General features: G+C 42.2%; 1 protein-coding gene across 5 annotated transcripts in view; it reads right to left on the bottom strand.

The window, feature by feature from the left end:
* KCNAB1 (potassium voltage-gated channel subfamily A regulatory beta subunit 1) overlaps positions 1 to 20319 on the bottom strand; it is a 412519-nt gene that overhangs the window by 247170 nt on the left and 145030 nt on the right. The gene's annotated exons all lie outside the window — the stretch shown is intronic.

Below are 20319 nucleotides of genomic sequence, written 5' to 3'. Positions count from 1 at the left end.
CACTGAGGCTATGTTGGGTCCGTTTCATACCTTTTCAGTCACTTTTCTTAAAACTTTCTCAGGCTCAGCCCTGTTTCTTTTAAAAAAATTTTTTTTTCAACGTTTATTTATTTTTGGGACAGAGAGAGACAGAGCATGAACAGGGGAGGGGCAGAGAGAGAGGGAGACACAGAATTGGAAACAGGCTCCAGGCTCTGAGCCATCAGCCCAGAGCCTGACGCGGGGCTCGAACTCACGGACCGCGAGATCATGACCTGGCTGAAGTCGGACGCTTAACCGACTGCGCCACCCAGGCGCCCCAGCCCTGTTTCTTTTTAAATGTCAACCTCCTATCTAATTCATCTCTCTCTTCTCTTCCCATCCCTGACCCTACCATAATCAAGATACCATTGGCACATGAGAATGGAAGAAGACAGGGCCTTCTGCCCCTCAGACACCACTCCCCCTCTTCCTGGCATGCTTCTTCTGGTGTTAGTCCAGGAAAACAAGGGATAAAGAGAGACAGAGACGTCTTGCTGTTCTGCTTGTGGAGAGTTCCAGTCCTTTCCACATCTAGGGCCTAACTACTGTCTTGGGTTGTCTTCTTAGAGCTCAGAAGGTGTAGTCTTTTATGACATTAGTCTGTCAACCCTCAGCTGATAGATTCTCACCACCTCCTCTGATGTGTACTCCCTGCACCATGGAGAAATCTCTAGCCTACAGTCTTACCTGTTGGGCTTCAGTTTCTAGGGTCTGCAGCTCCAACTGAATCCTGACTTCACACCTGTTCATACTTCCTCATGCCCTTGCCCCATGTGGCACCTGCCGTCTTTCCCCTGACCCTTCCTCCACATGCCAGCAATTGCCAATGGCTTGAAAACTAACAGGATGGCATCCATTACCAGCCCTGGTTTGGGGGATGGTAGACAGTTATAGCAGAATTTTGAGCGCTTTTCCTGTAGTCTCACTCTTGGCTTCGGGGTGGGAGGAAACATACCCTATATGCCGTTGTTGGTTGGTGGGAGAAGGAAGAACACTTCCCTATGACACAAGGAAACTTCTCGTTATCTTGCCATTGCCCTCTCCATATTCGTCTGGGAGGAGTGGGTAGAGAAATAGTGCTGGGACTGGTTGCTGAAATCCTGCTCTCAGCAAGCCCTGGGGGAGGTGGCTGACCACCGTCCTGGGCAACTGTCTGTACAGTACTAGTCTCATTCCCTAAGTGATGGGAGACATCGCACTCGACACCTAGCTTTCTCTCTAGTTCCTAGTATTATGAAGCCCCAGCCTTCTGCCCCTGCTTTCTCTGGCTTGTGACATTTGACAATCAGGTTAATCACAAAGACGGGAGGAGGACTAAGGAACCTCCAGCCATCGCCTTGCTCCTCCTTTTGGGTACATAAGTCAGCTACCTTGTCTTTCTCTCATGCTGACCACCAGGACTGGGTGAGTCAGGATCCATGGTTTATAACATTGAATGTGATAGAGTTTTCTAATTCTACTGAGCAATCTCTATTACTTCCATTATTCTCAATTCAGTTAAGCAGGTGAATCTTGTCTCCCCACTAAGGTAAAAAGCTGAGCTGATCCTCAAATAGTAAGTATAGTATTCAGTATTTCTTTTGCTTCATGCAGAGACTACCAGAGTGCTATGCACGTAACAGATAGGGACTAAATAAAGGTTTGTTGGCTTGAGGGAGGACAGCATGAGCAACAGACACCAGAAGCCTATACTGTAGCAATCTGTGGTGGCTGTCCACTGCCACAGTGAACCAAAGAGGCCAACACCTCTGTGGTAAAGAGTGCTGGAGCCTCCCTCAAGCCCAAAAGGCTATGTCCATGTGACACTCAAGATTAATTCCCTCCATCAAAAACTCAAACAATCCAGAATTAAAATCCAGATTTCTAGAATCACAGAAATAAGATACTCATATGATTGAATGCTTGCCTTTTACTTAAAAAAATGATTTATTGTTTGCAACTCCGTACAGTGCCAGAGAGAGTTAGGTAAAGCAGGGAGAAAGTAAACAGCTAGCATTCCTGAAGGAATGTTTGTGTTCCAGCTTTGAAATTTGAAGGAGGGGGGCTGGTAAGTATTTTTGTTTTTCTTCTTTGAAAGGGAAACACAAGGAAAATAAGGACTGGATCTCTAACTCAAAGTGAAAAATAGCTTTTAGTAAAAATCTGAAAGCAAATGCTAGTAAATCCTCAGGATATATGTACATTCCAATTTTTTTATGTTGACACACAGTATCTCCTAAATTGTAAAGTTCCATCAATTGAAAATGTACCATCCATTTAATAGTAGCTGTTCAGAGCAAAGAAACATGACCAGAATAACTCCTGGTATTGATCATAAGACATTTCCTAATGTGAACATGATAGAATTAAAATGTTGAACTATTAAGATCAGTGTTGTTCTGGGCCTTTCGCTTAATCTTCTTTACAGCCTGGAAGGCAGATATTGTCACCGTCTACATTTACTGATGAAAAGGTAACCCAGCATCAAAGTGTAAGTGGCGGAGCTGGATTCAAAAAGGCTAACCATCGTAGCAAATAGCCCCAGATTAGCAGTTCTGCAGGTAAGACCTTCATTGTTAGCATCATGGGCTTGTCTACAAGATATCTGACCATTTCCCACCACTTCCATCCCTGTCTCCGCAGTTCAAGCCACCTTCTCCTGACTGCAGCATCTGATTGGCCCCTTGACTTGCGCTTGTCCCCCTCCAGTGAGCAATCCTTACAAAGCCCACACAGATCTTGTCACTCCTCAACTCAAGATCCTGAAATGGCTCCATCCCACTCAGAATTAAACCGAAGTCCTCATCACGGCCCACAAGGCTCTCCCAATCTGGCTCTGGGCTGCTACTCTCCCTCCCTGGCTCATTCCAAGCTCATTGGACTCATAACTGTCTTTGGATGCAGCAAGGACACTCAGGGCCTTTGAACTTACTGTTTCCTCTCTCTGGATTGATTTTCCTCCAGATGCTCAGGCTCACTCTCTCATCTTCTTCCAGCCTACAGTGCAAAGTTATCAAAAAACATCCCTGTCCATCCTCTTTAAATAGGACTTTCTGCCCCTTGCTCTGCTTATCTTCATAGCAGGTGTCACCTCCTGATAGGCTAAACATTTTTTTTGTTTCTTTCTCTCCCTCTTCTAAAATGTAAACTATTTATTTTATTTTTTAAATTATTTTTTAAATGTTGGTTTATTTTTGAGAAAGAGAGAATACCAGTGGGAGAGGGGCAGAGAGAGGGAGACAAGGGATCTGAAGTGGGCTCTGCTCTGAGAGCAGACAGCATTCGATGTGGGGCTTGAACTTACAAACCGTGAGATCATGACGTGAGCCACCCAGGTGCCCCTAAAATGTAAACTTTTAAAATTTTTTTTAATGTTTTTATTTTTGAGGGAGAAAGAGAGAGGCAGAGCGTGAGCAGGGGAAGGGCAGAGAGAGAGAGGGGGACACAGAATCTGAAGCAGGCTCCAGGCTCTGAGCTGTCAGCACAGAGCCCGGCGCGGGACTTGAACTCATCAACTGTGAGAAAGTGACCTGAGCCAAAGTTGGACACTTAACCGACTGAGCCACCCAGGCACCCCTAAACCATAAACTTTTTAAAGGCAAAGACTGTTTTGTTCACCTCTGATCCTCAACACCCAGAACAGCACCTGGCATCGAGTGCTCAGGAAATATTTGTTGAGTGAATCCATTCATTAGAAATCCTATCAACCTTGATAGCTAAGAATACATATATATATGAGCATAATGCTCTGCTAGGATCTATTCTCTACAACCCCTACTCCATTCTGAATAATCGTAAGATGAGAAAGATTTAAGGCCAATAGTTTAATAATGAGACAGATCTGTCCACTAACTCCTGCTACACTGTAGTTAGAGCAGTGCGTGAGAGTTTAGTAATAATGTGGTCCATCAACAGCCTCTCCAAAACAGCGTTGCTCTGCCTTACCCCTACATCTGTACTTTCCTTGGCCTCAGTTCTCTCTCAAAGGGACAGTAACAGCACCAGGATAACTTCACAGTCCTTAATTTTCTCTTTATACACAGCTCTGTACTACAAAACTCAGCTTCAATTTTAATAACATTCTCTCTTGTTCTAAATCAAAGTGGAGACATTTAATCATTCTTTTGAGAAATAAGTGCACCTGTGAGAGGAAGTTTTTAACCAAATAAATAATTTCTATTGTTGTGAAGGCAGAACAAAAAAGAAATGATGGGAAAATTCAAGTAAAAAGAGTTCCCTATTTCTGTAAAAATAAATTCTCTCTTAAGACAAATACATGCAGTTTCTGCATGGCTATGCCTGGGGACTCCTATCTCTGCAGCATGAAGAATTCACCCTCTTACTCATCCTTCTTTGGTTGGCTGACTTCCCATCTTGAAATGATGCCTAGATTGTCCTTCCTGCCCAACCTGTGCATCTTCCAAAATACACACAAAGCAAGTAAGAATCGCAGACCATAAGCTCAAGTGTTTGGGAAATATAGCACGTTAACATTTTTCTATAAATTAATTTCAACGCAGGGAGCCCTTCTGCCAAACTGACAAGAAATTCTACCTTCAGATGATATTGGCTCTCTTCTTGCCCTCTCCATGCCACTTGGGTTGTCTTAGGTCCCAGGGTCTTAACCCTCCCAAGGAACCCTCCCACCACTGCTCATCTGTCCACTTTACCCCAGAGATTACACAGTGGTTGATTATGCTCCTTCCACACAACACAGGAAGCTTCATAGATCTCAGGGGAGGTTGAGCCCCTGACTGGGGATCCCGTCTATACCACAGGGCCATTCCCTATGAGATCCTATCACGTTCTTTGCATGCTATCAGGGACCAAGGCTTATGGGGCCTCAGACTTCCGGCCGAACCTCCCATCTAGCAGAATCTCAACTTAATCTGAGAAGTGCCTTTTGCCTCAAAACTGGTTCTCTTCAACTGACCGAGGCTTTTGGAAACAAAAGACACACCTTCTGCGAGTAAGGAGGCACAAGCTACTTGCTTGAACAAAGACAAAAATGCAGAGGTGCAGGGAGAAACCACATATATTAATATCTTTAAATGGTCTCACCACATCTGCCCCACTGCAACCTATACAGAAGATCCCTCCTCGTTCATGCACCTCAGAAGAAAAGGATAGATCGCTCAGTGTGGGCTGGAGGGACTGGATCTGGATTTGGAGTATCAAGTGGTCCTGCACCTAAGTCCTCAGGAAATTCAGACCCTCAGGTTGCTGCAGCCATTGAGAAAAAGCCAGAGAGACTGGATGTGCCTCCTTAAGACTTAGCCAGCTCTATTTGCACACGATTCTCCCTCAGGACCCTGCACACAGCTGCACTTTCGTCTTTCCTAACAACACAGTGTATGGCCAGCAGATGCGTCTCAAGGACGTGTGCGTTGTTAAGGGTGAGAATAAGACAAATGTTACAAGCGTCGTGAATCCCTGTCTCAACCCTGCCATTTTTAGTCTTCTTCCCTGTAAGCCATGCGATTTGAGGTATCGCCTCATATTCTTTTCTGGTACAAGGCCAGGTGTAAGTAGATATAACAGACACGATGGGGGACAGCAAGCACAGGTCAGGCTTTTCAGCAGCCAAGGTCAAAAGCAGATAGGATTCTTGCCTTCAAAGGAAAGAAAACTCTTCATGACTGTCAAGAGGACAAGTCGGGTAGAGAACGAAGCCTGCACCAAAAGTCAAGAGAGTATATTGTAATACAATAACCTGGAAGACTTTGAAGCTTATAAAAATGAAATCATTGTCCATTTCTCATCACCCACCCAACAAACTTCTATTGGTCACCTACAACAAGCCAGACATTGTGCTACACGGGGAATGACTAAAATATGAATATTCTCATGCAAAAACAAACTTTTAAAAAAGACCTATTGCAATGCTATCACCATATGCTTTAGAGCCTCATCTATTCTTGTCCCCGTGTTATTGATATTGATAATTATGATGGATAACAATGGGTATTTTACATACATTATTTCATACAATCTTTCAAACAACCCCATAAAGGATTACCAGGTCCATCTTGCAAACACTGGGGTACAGGGAAGTTAAGTAATTTGCTAGTGAAGACAAAGCTGGGTAAACAAATGTTGTAGTACCCTTGGCTACTAGGCCGTGGAACCATTTGCTACTATTATCCATGTTTTGTGTTTGTACCTTAAACACACACACACACTTTGCTGGACTAACTATTTATCCAAAAAAATCAACTGTAAAATATCTGTTTCCTCTCTGAGCTGCATGCAACTTTAGCTACTAATACCTAAAGATGCACTTATTCCCACTCAAGACAAATTTCTAATAATATGAAATACAAAAAAAAAAAAAAATCCACATCATCTCTCAATTTCCTGCAGCCTATGGATTCTGGGATCAGCCCTGAGCTCAAGTATACATTCCTTGTGCTACTATACTGATCTAGTCCTGTCCTTGCCCTGGTTTTCTGGATAGAGTAACAATGAAGGACACCAAGCACCTGGACCATTCCACCGCCTCATGCTAAAAAAGGGAAACAGAATCCTGCCAATGTTAGAGTTTTTTTGTTCTGAGTTGCCCTTGGCATAAATACATGCTGGTCACTATAGGAAAATATTGGTCAGAAGCTGTCTGAACTTAAAATTGAAAACAAAAGACTGCACAACATGTCATTGGGTTTTGTTTTTGTGCCTCAGTTGCTGTAATTGAAAAAGGGCCTAATATTACTTCTACCTCCTTTCAAAGTTCTCCTCAAAGATAAAAAATAATATTAGGTTCTTTCAATCCCTTGGTTAAAATGTTTACATGAGACAATCAACAAAGATTTTAGTAACATAGAATGTTATTCAGACATTCTGATAATGATTGTATTTGTCTTTTGTTAACCCTGTCCCTAAAGCCTTTCCATCTCAAAATATCAAGTGGTCAAATGGCTAACATCCTTAGCAGCAATAACCAACAAGAAAAATCATAAACATTTTATGACTATGTCTATTGCTAAAACTAGCCGTTGCTAAAAGTCAAATACTTTGATCAATGGTATTATCATGCGATCGTATTGCCTTCTTGCTAAAAAATGAAATGGAAGTGTACTTGTTAAACTCATCACATTTTCTTCATTAGTGGTCATCGATGACCTACAACCAGGCAGAGTTCATTACTGCAATAAACATACAGACTTCAGTTGGTTTATCTTTCTTTTCTTTGGTCAACATTAAGCAATGTTGTCAGTGTTATATTTGTGTTAGGACAATGTCTTCTCCACGTTAGAATACAGACCCTGTTGGTGGTAATTTAGGGGAGAGCAAAGACAGGTCTGGCTCCTTCCCTCCCTGCTCTCAGGGTACTACAAGTAGTGTTTGGTGTTCAATGGTGGCTCTAAATACACTGTTACATATATACAAAGGCGATGTGATGGAATTGGAAAGGTACATGGAGTTGTCCAGCCCTGTGAGAGATTATAGAGCAATACTTGCCTAGTCCCATTTTATTATTTAAGTAGGTTTCCCACCTAGCACGGAGCTCAATGTGGAAACTGAACTCACCACTTGAGATCGAGACCTGAGCTGAGATCAAGGGTTGGCTGCCCAGCCAATGGAGCCACCCAGGCGCCCCTCATTCCCGTTTTAGAATTACTTCCTCCACACTGCATTCTAACGGATGCCTTGCATCCAGCTCTAGAGTTCAGGGTGGTAGCACAGTCCATGACCTGCAAGGTTCCCAAAGAGGTCACTTCCTCACTCCCCTCTCACCGGAGCACTGCCTCCCTAACACCCTCCAAGAAACACTATCTGGCCGTGAGAGACTCAATTACACTCCAAAGTTGTGTTTTAACTCTTGACTCCCTATTTCTGAATTCTCAAAGCTTCCTGATTCCCAGTGAATCTTTTCTTCTAGCTCACTTTGTGCCCACTAATATGTCTCCCCCAGTTTGATACAATCTGGTACTTAATGCTTGCATTCCAAGAGAGGGTATATAGATTTGAATGATTTGGCACCAAGAGTGCTATCTTCAAAGCCCACTACTCTAGACCTTGACAGAGGAGCTGGGGGCCTTTGGAAAGGGATGGAAAGAACTGAGGAACAGCCACCTTCCTCTATTGGTATGTGAGACAAAGATTCACAGAGGAAAACTGCATGAGATTAAAACATTTGAAAGTTTGTGTCAGAATAGGGACGCCTGGGTGGCTCAGTCAGTTAAGCATCTGACTTCGGCTCAGGTCATGATCTCACAGTCTGTGGGTTTGAACCCCACGTCGGACTCTGTGCTGACAGCTCAGAGCCTTGAGTCTGCTTCAGATTCCATGTCTCTCTCTCTACCCCTCCCCTGCTCATGCTCTCAAAAATAAATATTAAAAAAAATTTTTTTTAATAAAATTTGTGTTAGAATATATGCAAATTTTGTAAATAAGAAGAAAAGCCTTTCTGTGATTAAAATGACTGGTCAACATGATGGCTTCAAGAGAACAATAGTTAATACAAGGGTTCAGAAAAAGAATTTCACATCTCTGCAAGAAACTCCTTTCCTCCCCCACAAGGTTGTTATGACCACATTAACGAGGTAGGAACAGCAGGGGTTTTATGGAAGGTCTGTTATAGGATGTGCACAGAGCCTCACAGATGCATCATGTCAGGAAGAAAGACACGCTGCTTCAGCTCCTGCCACCCCACATGCTATAGGATGGAGTGGGATTCACATCTCACTGATTAGTTATGAAATTTGGATGCAGATATATTTAATATTTGGAGGGGGGAGAAGAGAGAAAGAAAGTGGGGGAGGAAAAGAGAGGGAGACACAGAATCTGAAGCAGGCTCCAGGCTCTGAGCTGTCAGCACAGAACCCAACGCAGGGCTTGAAGTCATGAACTGTGAGATCATGACCTGAGCCGAAGTCAGCCACTTAACCGACTGAGCCACCCAGGTGCCTCCATCCATGGGTTTTTCTATTAATGTCCACCTCCAAATCTTCTCATTTGTACTTAGATCATAAAAGAAAGGAGGAAAAAAAAAAAAGCAAAAAGGGGTATCTCCAGTAGCTGTTAGCTTGAGGGGCCTTACAAGCAGAACAGACTCAAGCGATAACTGCCATTACAGTCACTGCCAAGGTCAAGATAATACTGTGTCAACTTTTTCACACTGGAGCTGTATGTTGTGGCCAGGAATTTTTATTCTGATTGGAAACCTAAGCTGTAGCCATCCACAGAGAAAATCCCCAGTGCCCTGCATTTTCAGTGACCTCATTCTTCCTTTTGCGGTCTTGCCTCGCCTAAATCAGTCTTAGATGTTAGGGAAAGTGAGGAGGATGTAATACTTGATGCTTTGGGTCCCTTTAACTCTCCCCTCTCTTGCATAACATAGCTCCATGGTATTACAGTAAGCTGTACATCAGCCCCTGGAAGTTGTTCATGCCCTCATTTCTGAAACCTATGAATAGGCTACCCTATGTAGTAAAGGAGACTTTGGGGATGTGATTAAGTTAAAGATTTCGAGATGGGGAGATTATCCTGGATTAGCTGGGTGGACCCAGTGTTTTCATAGGAGTCCTTGTAGGAGGGAGGCAGGCAGATCAAAGTGAGGAAAAGGAGATGTGAAGACAGAACCAGATGTGGGAAGATGTGCTTTGAAGGAGCCACAAGCTATAAAATGCAAGTGTCCTTGAGGAGCCGGAGAAGGCAAGGACATGAACTTCTACTTTGAAGCCTCCAGAAAGAGCACGGACCTCCTGACACCTTGATTTTAGACTCCTGACTTCCAGAACTGTTGGTGAAGGCACTAACTTGGTAGTTTGTTGTGGCAGCAATAGGAAAACGACTATGTTATGCAGTGTCCAGGTTTGCTTCCTAAGCATACTTGCTGTTTCCCCTTCTAAATTACCTCTCTTTCTGAAACAGGACTGTGGAAGGTCCTGCCTAAGGGAAACAATTCCTGGAATCTGATGTTCTCAGGCAAGTACACACTCACTTCTCTGGGTAAGGGGTGACCCAGGGCTTTCGTGGACTAAGATGGGAGCCTCCTGATTTCAGAAGATGGCTTTGGGAGAAACTGTATTTGGGTAAAAGTGAAACCCCAAACTTCTTCCTTGCAAATGAAACAGAGGCCATTATTAAGAGAGAAGTTGTACATCAGACCATGAATCTCCCAACTCCCCCTTTTTGTTTAAGTAGTTCATAGATCTTCTCTTAAAACTGAACAAATATGTTTTCCATCAAGACGAAAACCCTGTGAAATCAAACAAAGACTCTCTGAGCATTTCCAGTCTTTTCAGTATATGCAAAGACTCCATAATGCAGAGGTGCTTGTGAATGAGGAGGTAGGTAATAGAGTATTAGTGAGTCAAAAGGCCTGTTTTCATCAAAATGCCTCAGAGGAATTCTTTGCTGGTTCTTGAGTTGAAAGAGGAGTAGCATTCATTAAAGCCACGCTATTTACACAGTCAGTTTTTATAACCAGCTTGTTGCTGTGGTCTCAGGCCAAAGACTCTAACAACAAAAACCCAGTAACATAAAAACCAAGTTTAAAGTGGAAATTAATTTCAAAGAAATGGAAAAGAGTGTGCTTTATTAGCATATGTTCTTCAGGAAAAAGCTCGCTTTTCTTATATAAGAGCTCTGTTAAACCAGATGGGCCTTCTAGTAGATAGAAACTCATCATGGAGAACTCTGTGGTTGGAATTTCCTGCAGCTAAGTCCCTTCAGGGCCACTGTCTTGGAAGATGCTAATTACCAACACAGAAGACTTTTCTTGTTATTAATACTGGTTCTGTACAATTGCCTTGATCTTTAAACCTGGAAGATTAAAAAAAAAAAACTTCCTTATAAGAGGATATCAGAAAGCAAGTGAATCCTATTATCAGCTATTAGGTTTTTCTATTTGGATACCCAACTACCACTGAAACCTATAGATTAGATATGCACTTATTTAACCCAACAGACTTCAACTGTTCTTGTAACCTTTCGAGCCAATGATCTCTTAAGAGTTGCTATGTATCAGCACAGTCACCCTCTGTGATTTTAATAAGTTAGAATTTTAAAACCTATTTCTCAGGAATTTTTTCCAAAGGTTAGTTCAAAGTGTTAAAAATGGTTTCTCCCCTGGGGCGCCTGGGTGGCTCAGTGGGTTGAGTGCCCGACTCCTGCTCAGGTCATGATCTCACCGCTCATGAGTTCGAGCCCCACGTTGGGCTCTGTGCTGACAGCTCAGAGCCTGGAGCTTACTTCCTATTCTGTGTCTCCCTCTCTCTCTTCTCCTAACCCACTCGCATTCTGTCTCTGTCTCTCTCAAAAATAAACAAACATTAAAAAAATATATTTTTTTTAAAAACATGGTTTCCCCCCTAAAAACAGTAAGCATGGCCATAAAATGCAAACAAGGGGACAAAGCAGGTTTCTGTTATTAGGTGATCTTGCTATTCCTTACTGAGAAGTCTAGGCCTTTCCTTGGAATTGTATCCAGTTCTGGGTGGCCTAAAGAAGATGTAGACATTGTACAGGGGCTTTAAAGGAGCATCCTCATTACTGTGAGGAATCAGAAAATGAAATCTAGGAGGAAAAAACTGGAACCATCCTGAAAATTAGGAGGCTAAATGTTAGTAATGGTTTTCAAGTTCGGGAACACTTATGGATGAAGAAATTATAGCTATATCATTTTCAGTTCAACAGGGACAGGCCAAGAAGCTTCCAGAAGCTTCCAGTGCACCTTGAAAGGGGCAAAGTCAATTGCAAGAAGGAATTTTGTCATGGTCAAAAAAAAATTTTTTTTTAGACTCTTGGATGGTCTAGCAACAGAACAGTCAGGCCAGGTGAGCAGGTGCTGGACCAGAATGGGAGGGATCTCCTGCCTCAGGCATCAATAGGAGGTTGAGATCTTCCAGCAGGCCTCTGGGTGCCTCCCCTTGCCTTACTGCTCCACCCTTGCCACCTTGCCCCTCATTCTATCTTCACTTTCCAAATTGACATGACTGTTAGGGTCCAGACCACAGACAAGAGTTCTTAAATACCCTCACTTGATGGCTTCCTTGGGAGGTTTCAGAGCTTAATGAATGATTCTAATTCTTAGAAAGAAGAGCCAATTTTTTTTCATGACTGCTGTGAAAGGGGATTACACAATATTTCTTTAGGGGCCTTTACAAGTAGCTGCTGCACAGCACAAATTGGAAAAACAGGACAGATTTCTCATGAGGGCTGGACCAGATGGCCTGTGCGAGTGCTCTCAGAGTCCTCCCTAGTTGTCGATTCCAAGAAAAAGCATCACTGCTGGGCTTCTGTTTTGGTTTCCAATCTGAGTAACTGAAAATCAACCTGCAATGAGGATTTTTAAATGTATTTTGATTCTGACTCTCAGGAGCAGACTTTCAAAGTAATCTCTAAAAGCATGGAAGAGAGTAATGTCTGTTCAGTACTGAATGTCCCAAAGAACATTTCATACCCCAGGTTGACATGGAGCACTGTCCCATCATCTGAGCCCATGGTTTTGTAGGTCTCTGAGACACCAGTTCTGTAGAAACTGTGACACTAAGCACACGATCTTCTAGAACTGAATTTTCATCCAGTTTCAGAACATGTACAAGTAGAGAGAGCCAGGGAGCTCCTCTGGGGTCCTCACAATTCTGTAATAGATGGAGAAAGTTTCTTTGGCTCTCTTACTGCACAATAAGGCTTTGCTTCTTCTAAAGAAAAGTTTGAACTGGAAACTGTGCATTTGTATAGAAGAAAATTGCCCTTTCTAGAAGCATTTTATGTACTGTCCTTTTCGATGTTGAAAAATAGAGGGTAACCAAGAGGCTACAGTGTAGAAGCTTAAGTCAAGTAAGGAATCCTGCTCCTGCAGTCAGGACACCTGAATTTGGCCTTGACTCTCCCATCACCTCCTTGAGTAACTTTGATGAAGGAACTGGCCATTCTGTATAGAATAATAGGACTGAATTGGACGGCATCTAAAATTCCTTCAGCACTAGCCTCCACTACAAATTTACTTATTTCTAGTGATCACATAAGATTAAAAATTCTAAGTATTGAAATGGATATTTTTAAGACTTTTGCCTTAAGTTCTTCACTCTCTATCACTGTTTATTTTCTAATTCTGAAGAGCAGGAAACTGGTGACCAAAACATTTTTTAAACATACAACAATGATTAATTGGCAACATTGAATAATTTTTTATCATAGTCTAATAATGACTACCAGAATGGCTTTGATATTCCTGTAAAGTAGGAATCAATGCTTCTGAATTCAATTCTTCTCATACCGGGGTTTTCTCTCCCAAAAGGAATGTCAAATTCAAAAAAAAAAAAAAAAAGCCAAGAATCCTATGTTTTGATCAGATTCACTGGACCTAAATCTCATTCCATTCAATATACTAATGACAGATTATATACTTGAAAAAATGAGTTTGAAAATTCAAAGTCAAATATATGAATCTGATTTCCCTTGTGAACATAATGGGATTTCTTTCCTCCCTTCAGAACATTTCTCAAAATTACCACAAGTTCAAGTATTTGCAGAATTTTCTTTAAAGAAAGGATTTCTATAAAAGGAGTACACTTCTGAAGGGGGGCATTGCGTGGATTGGGGTTAGAGACTTCATCTGCAACAACCCAGTTGAAGATTACAGCTGAAAGATGAGCTGTTTCTGGAAACACTTTGGAAAGATTCCTTCACTTGTATGTGCCCCACACATGCACACACACAGGCGCACGCGTGCGTGCGCGCACACACACACACACACACACACACACACTCTTCCAGAACCATGGAACTGGAACGACGTTTGCCTAACAACTTCCGGGAGGCTGCCTCCCCTCCTACCATTTTCTCACCAGCCCATGGATGCCAGACTTCTGACTGCTGTCTTGCAGAGGTGGAATAAACTCTATGAGACTGAATCAGCAACTAATTTTCAGGAAGGTTTCTCCACCTCCCCATTCTCACCATTTTGCTTTGAGGAAGAGAGGAAAGCCCATGCTATCAGTGGAAACGACAACGGTACTCTTAAAAAAAAAAAAAAACAACTGACATTCTAAAAAACCAAGCTGCTCTCTTCTCTGGACTGAAATCAAATATTTCTATTTGAAACACAGCCACAGAGCAGGCTCTTCTCTTCCCCCCTCTTCAGCCCACCTATTTCCTCCCACTTTTCTCCATACGCATGTGCGCAAACACACACACATACACACATTCGGTGCCTTTTACGTAATCGGCTGACAAGACTGATCTTTCACTTCAATTGCTTTGATTCAAAACCTACCCACCATTCGTGGGAGGTAAGGAATGGGGGATGACACGTGTGCTTTAATAAAGAGGCTGCGAAAGGAGGAGCATGGGAAAAGCATCTGGTCTGAGTCTTCTGTGTAGTCTCGATTCTCTGTAGGAAAAGAGGGAATGCTACGGAATTAAAGCACATTCTCTTACCTCACATTTACAACTCCGCAAATTGTTTTTGGAACAACTGCCAGGTTAATCCTTTCTTAACAGAACTTTAAGGAGACAACCTGTTCAAAAATCAGCAACCTCCATTGCTGATGTTCACCTGATGCCTCAAACGGATTCCCCTGGCCTCCGAGGTGCCATAATCTGACCCTTCTTTACCTACAAGATGCTCTCTCCCCCACCTCCCTGCACGGACCCTCTGCCCTATTCTATGATTTCTCAACCCTGCAAGTGCAGTCTTTGGGACATGCTGCCCACCTGCTGTAGCCTGTTCCCCTCCTGCTCTGTGCCCATCTTGGCGTTTCTCCTTCTTCAATGCCAAGCTTCCCTGGCTTTTCTCATGTGACCTCTCCCTGACTCCTACAGCCCCTGCTAAATGAGGTCTCTTCAAACTATAGCAACAATCCTTCTTTATATCACTCACATATGCAGCCTTTTTGTGTACATACCTAGTCACACCAAACTGTAAAGACTCAAGAGACAACCCTCCCACTTGGCACTTACAATAGCATCCCACAGACATAGCCGTTCATTTTCCAAGCATTTATCAAGTAACTCTCATGTGCCAGGTGCCAGATTAGATTCTGGGGTTACAGGGATGAATAAAATCCCAAACTCAAGCTGCTCACAGACTGCTGGGGAAGACACGGATGCAAATAGATAATAGCAACAGTATGCCATCAATAATCTCCATCCCAGAAGTAAGAACCAGTTGCAGTGGGGGCACGAAAGAGCGAGTATTTAATGCTAAGTGGAGTGGAGCCGGGCAAGGTTTTATTGAGAAGGTTATGCTAGTGTTTGGTCTTGGAGAATGCATAGGAGTTTGCCTGACTGGTCAAGTGAGGTAGGAGAATTCTAGAATAGAACAGCCAGAACGGGAAATGATACAGAAGCACCAAAAAAACCAAGAAGGTTCCGGGCACTGTGATGGGTCCTCTCCCAAGTAGGTACTTCTGAGAATGCATGTGGTCATCAGAGGAAAGATGAGAACAGAGTCACAACTGGGAAAAAATGGTGGAAGCCACACCATGAAGGACCACAGGTGCCAGGTTAGGTACTTTGGATTTTTATTCCCTGAGCTACTGAATGGCACTGAAGGAATTTGAGGATAATGTTGTAATCTGAAGTTATCTAATGCATGCTAAAAATAAGGACAACAACCTGACTTTTTTTAAACCATTCATCCACCAAAGGACAAACTGAAATATCCAAACCATGGAATAAAAAGAAATGAACTGAGACACACAGCAATTCTGTTGGGTCTGAAGAGAATTATACCGAGTGGAAAAAAAAATCCCCCAAGATTACAAATTGTATGATTCCATTTACATAAAATGTTCTTGAAGAAAGAAAATTATGGAGCCAGATCGGAGAGCGGTGGTTGCCAAAGACTATGTAGGTATTGGGGAAGGTTATACGGATGTGGTTACAAAGGGGAAGCATGAGGGACCCTCGTGGTGATGGAATAATTCTGATTCTTCACTGTGGTGGTGGTTACACAAACTTCTACATGTGATAAAACTGCATGGACATACAAAGATACACACATACGAATACACGTATACTGGTAAAATCTGAATAAATTCTGTGGATTATGGCAATGTCAATTAATTGGTTTTGAGGTTGTGCTATAGTTATACAAGATGTTACCACTAGAGAAAACTGGATTAAGGGTACACAAAAGCTTTCCATATTTTTCTTACAAATTCCTGTGAATCTGTACTTATTTCAAAAACACTTTTAAGTGACCAAAATTGTACAAGGTGATTAACCTAAAAAACTGGGAAAAGTGGGGTGTGTGGGTGGCTCAGTCAGTTAAACATCTGACTTTGGCTCAGGTCATGATCTTGCAGCCTGTGGGTTCAAGTCCTACATTGGGCTCTGGGCTGACAGCTCAGAGCCTGGAGCCTGCTTCTGATTCTGTGTTTCCCTCTCTCTACCCCTCCCCTGCTTGCTGTCTCTCTCTCTCTCTCTCTCTCAGAAATAAACATTAAAAAGCTAAACAAAACAAAAAAAAAACTGGAAAAAGTAACTTCTTAAAGTGGAATTTAAAGATTATTGCTCAACAATATTGATTCTTGTAAAGGGTTCTCTTAACTTCAAAGCCTGTTTTATGTAACATTATAGCACAAAGTTTTATTGATATGGGTGTATATATGACAGGTAAGATTTTTCTCAATGAATTGAGTCCATCAATATTCAAATTGTTCTAGGACTAAAGTAACAATATCAGAATGGGGGTGGGTAGATATCAGTACAAATATGCTCAAATCTGAATGACAAAAGGCCTGAGACCATGTCAAATATTAGTAGAATCATTGTAAAAAGTTATTTTAAAAAAGACACCCAACCACCCAAATAAGCAAAACCAAAAAACAAAACAAAACAAAACAAAAAAACCCAAAAAACAAATCTGATTTAACTTCTATTCTCAGTGATTTGGCTTCCTTATGATGAAAGGTACGTACGGATCTACATCGATCATGTATGGTTACAGAGCATACATCAAACTTTAACACAGTGTGATGAACTTGGAGATTTAAAAAACACACAAAACTAAAATAAAGCAACTCTCCTGCATTAACAAAGCACAAGTGTAAAAACTGTAAGAAACACAATAGTCTTATGTTGTTTACATACAGGATAGTCCCCAGAATAACAGGTGGAATCTTGTTCTCTTGGGCTAAAAGTAGCCTTTGAATAGCAGATTTTTCTAGTGGATTTTTTTTTATCCTCAGCCTTGAAACAATAGCTAACTTTAAGCAAGCTTTTAGCACAATGGTGCTGTGAAGGTTATTGAGTATTTATTCTTGCAGAATTCAGATGCTTCACACAAGTAGAAATTAATTCTTTCTAAATCCCAAGTTCATGAGTTCCTGAGTAATGAACGGTAATCATGGGCTATTATAGGAGTTGGGCTTTCGAAATTATAAGGTGAGGGCATCTGGGCAGCTCAGTCGGTTAAATCCTCTCGGTTTTGGCTGAGGTCATGATCTCGCAGTTCATGGGTTCAAGTCCCACACTGGGCTCTGTGTGACAGCACACGGCCTGCTTGGGATTCTCTGTCTCCCTCTCTCTGTCCCTTCCCCACTTGTACTCTCTCTCTCAAATAAATAAGCATTAAAACATAAAAATTATAAAGCATCAGGTAAGTAAGAGGCATTCTACTCTTTTATCAGGGTTGTAACAAGTAGGTCCTCAATGTCCAGGTAGCACCGGAGGGAAGTCCCTGGGTTGGCAGATAGATGGCAGACATGGGCACATTTTCACTCATGCCCCAAGATGCAGGCGTAATTCTGGAACTGAAGCAGGGACAGTAGCCTCAAGGTGAAGAAGTTAGCCCAGGCATGACCATCATCTTCCCCAAATAAAGTCTTCCTACGAATGTCTCCTAATAGATTTTATGATTTGTTTTCTTGCTTGTGGTCTGCTTCCCCAACCTGAATGTAAGCCTCAAACCTTGTCTGCTGTCTGCACCTTTGGGAGCCCAGTTCTAGTAGGGCTCCTAGGACAGAATAGATGCTCAATAAATATTTGTTGACTAAAATACCTCTTCACTCTGTAACACTGCTTTTAGATAAAAAAGAAAAGTGAGTGGTGGACACTTTTCAAATTCTGATGAAAGCTATGAGCCCTCCCCTTGGCAAAAAGATGAATGAAAAGACACTGGGGTTTTTTTTGTCGTTGTTGCTGTTGGTTGTTTTTTTTTTTATTATTCTGTAGAATTTATAAATCCTAGCTTAAGCTATTCCTATGGAAATCATTTTCAAGGATGACAAGGTTATTGTAAACAGTTAGCCACTTTTTTAAATTTTTGCTATTTGTTATCAATAACACATGCTATTTTAGTGACATTACGGACAAAGACAATGATAATTTGGCTAATAACATTTCTATCCCGTTTTTTTCCTTATAAAGTGCAGAGCTTGTCTCTCGCCCTCCCTCTCTCTTTCTCTCTCCAACCCTAAGTGTACATTTGGCATAATTTCAACCTCTTTCCTGAGTGGAATTTGAAGGAGAGAGGGGTTAAGTCGCATTCACACACACAGAGAACCACCTGCCTGTCATGGGTAGGATGGTTCAGAATAAAAGGCAAGTGGAGAATCTTGTCCAGTCACCATAAGTCACAAAGGAGTCTAAGAATACTGAAAAACGCAGATGGCTAACTTTTTGTCAGAAAAGAGCTGTCCTTAGTTGCCAGGAATGGAAGGTGCCCACGTGAATCTTACTCGCACACTGAGCTTTTGTAAAGAGAGACAGTTATTATCCAACCTGAGCTGAGCTGCACATATCACCAGAAAAACCTTCCTGGATATCTCCTGCCTTCTGAGAAGCTTCGCAAAACCAAACTCTTCCAACACAATGATCCATAAGCAACTATGAAACTCTGCCACAAGAAAGGAAGGGTATTACTTTTTATTTCTTCTGGTTTACAGAAACAAAGCTCATGGTGCTGCTAGAATGCTGGCGGCCACCATTCAAGTGACCTCTGCGATCCGCCTGATCTCCGAGAGTCCCATTCCTAGGGGCCCTGCTGATCAAGACAGCAGCTGTCTTCCTTCACAGCAGCCGGACTGCAGGCAGACCAGAGCCCTCAGGGCAGGGTTGGGTGTGTGCCACACAAGTCAGCTGCGATACAAAATGCCAATGCACTGGAGGCTGCGGTCTCAGTTAGCTAACAGTCACTGTGGGCACCCCCCCCCCTTCCCCACCATGTAAACACTGGGAAAAACAGAGTTGCATGAAGGTAGGCTGCTAGCATCCTTCGGGGTTGGGGCAAAAAGCTTTCGCTATGGTATTTTAGTGCCTCCCCCAAGCACATGGCTTGCTTTCTTAATGGCTCAAAAATCCATCAAAACAACAGTGCTTGGTGCTTTTGCAAGGAGGAGCTCTCCAGTACCTCTACAAAGAAACTTTTTCAAGGGTAACTTTTGTAGAAATGGGTTTAAATGCCTATTGCAGAAACCCCACGTGGGAAGCCTGAGGTGTGCATTATGTTCATTGCATCAAGTTCCTTTCATCCTGAAACCTGGCTCCTAACAGAGATGAGGGATAGTTAAATGTGAGTAATTGACAAAATCGTATCTGCAAAGTAGAACAACCAAAGCCTTTGGAAGATGCCTCATTAGCTTCTCTCCTCTACCTCTGCAACCACGTTGAGACTAGAAGGACAGCAGTTTTAAAGAAATAAAGCGAGGAGGGCTCAGTGCAAGGCAGATAGCATGAGAAGGCAGGAGTCCCATAATTGAATAATGAAATTTTCTACTTATCAAATTTAAGTCATTCTCTATGAAAGAGAGCATCAACTAGTACTGGGAAGGCCTCCAGCTATAGAAAATAAGCGAGAGGAAGAGGGATCTTAAAAATTTATGAGGAAACGCATATTAACACGAATGACTTTTTCTCCGTATTTCACAAAAAGGTCTCCATTTTATTCCGAGTGGTAATTTAGATTTAAATGTGTCAGTGTTCAACCTAATCTACCTTTATAGGCGTTTCTTCCTGCAACAAAACTTCCTTAAGAGCTTGCACAGCATTTGCTGCCTTAGTCTTTCGAAAGCTAAATAAGAATGCAGTACTAGATGGGAAACTAATTTGAATAGTATAAGCACAGAAACTACAGGCTGCACCATAAAATAGGACCAACACATTTGCTGTTGAAAAACTACCCTGATCTCAATACCAGTTTCCAGCAGTTGTGTTAGTCTCTGCAGACTGGAATTCATTCAACTGCTAAAGGTGTTCGTAACACTTTAGAATATACAAAATGGGCTGCATTTTTTTTAAAAATACCACACACACACACACAACACAACACAACCTCTTTGGGTGTCCCCTCTCCTAAGGAGCTATTTTAGAGACACCTGAGTATTCTAAATTAAGCAACCCATCCATGGGCAAGTCACTTCTCAA

This window comes from Herpailurus yagouaroundi, unplaced genomic scaffold (genome assembly GCF_014898765.1).
Source record: "Herpailurus yagouaroundi ecotype Mexico unplaced genomic scaffold, PumYag 159, whole genome shotgun sequence".
Classification (NCBI taxonomy): domain Eukaryota; kingdom Metazoa; phylum Chordata; class Mammalia; order Carnivora; family Felidae; genus Herpailurus; species Herpailurus yagouaroundi.
Note: the sequence above shows the minus strand (reverse complement) of the source record. Positions and strands in the feature narration are given on the sequence as shown.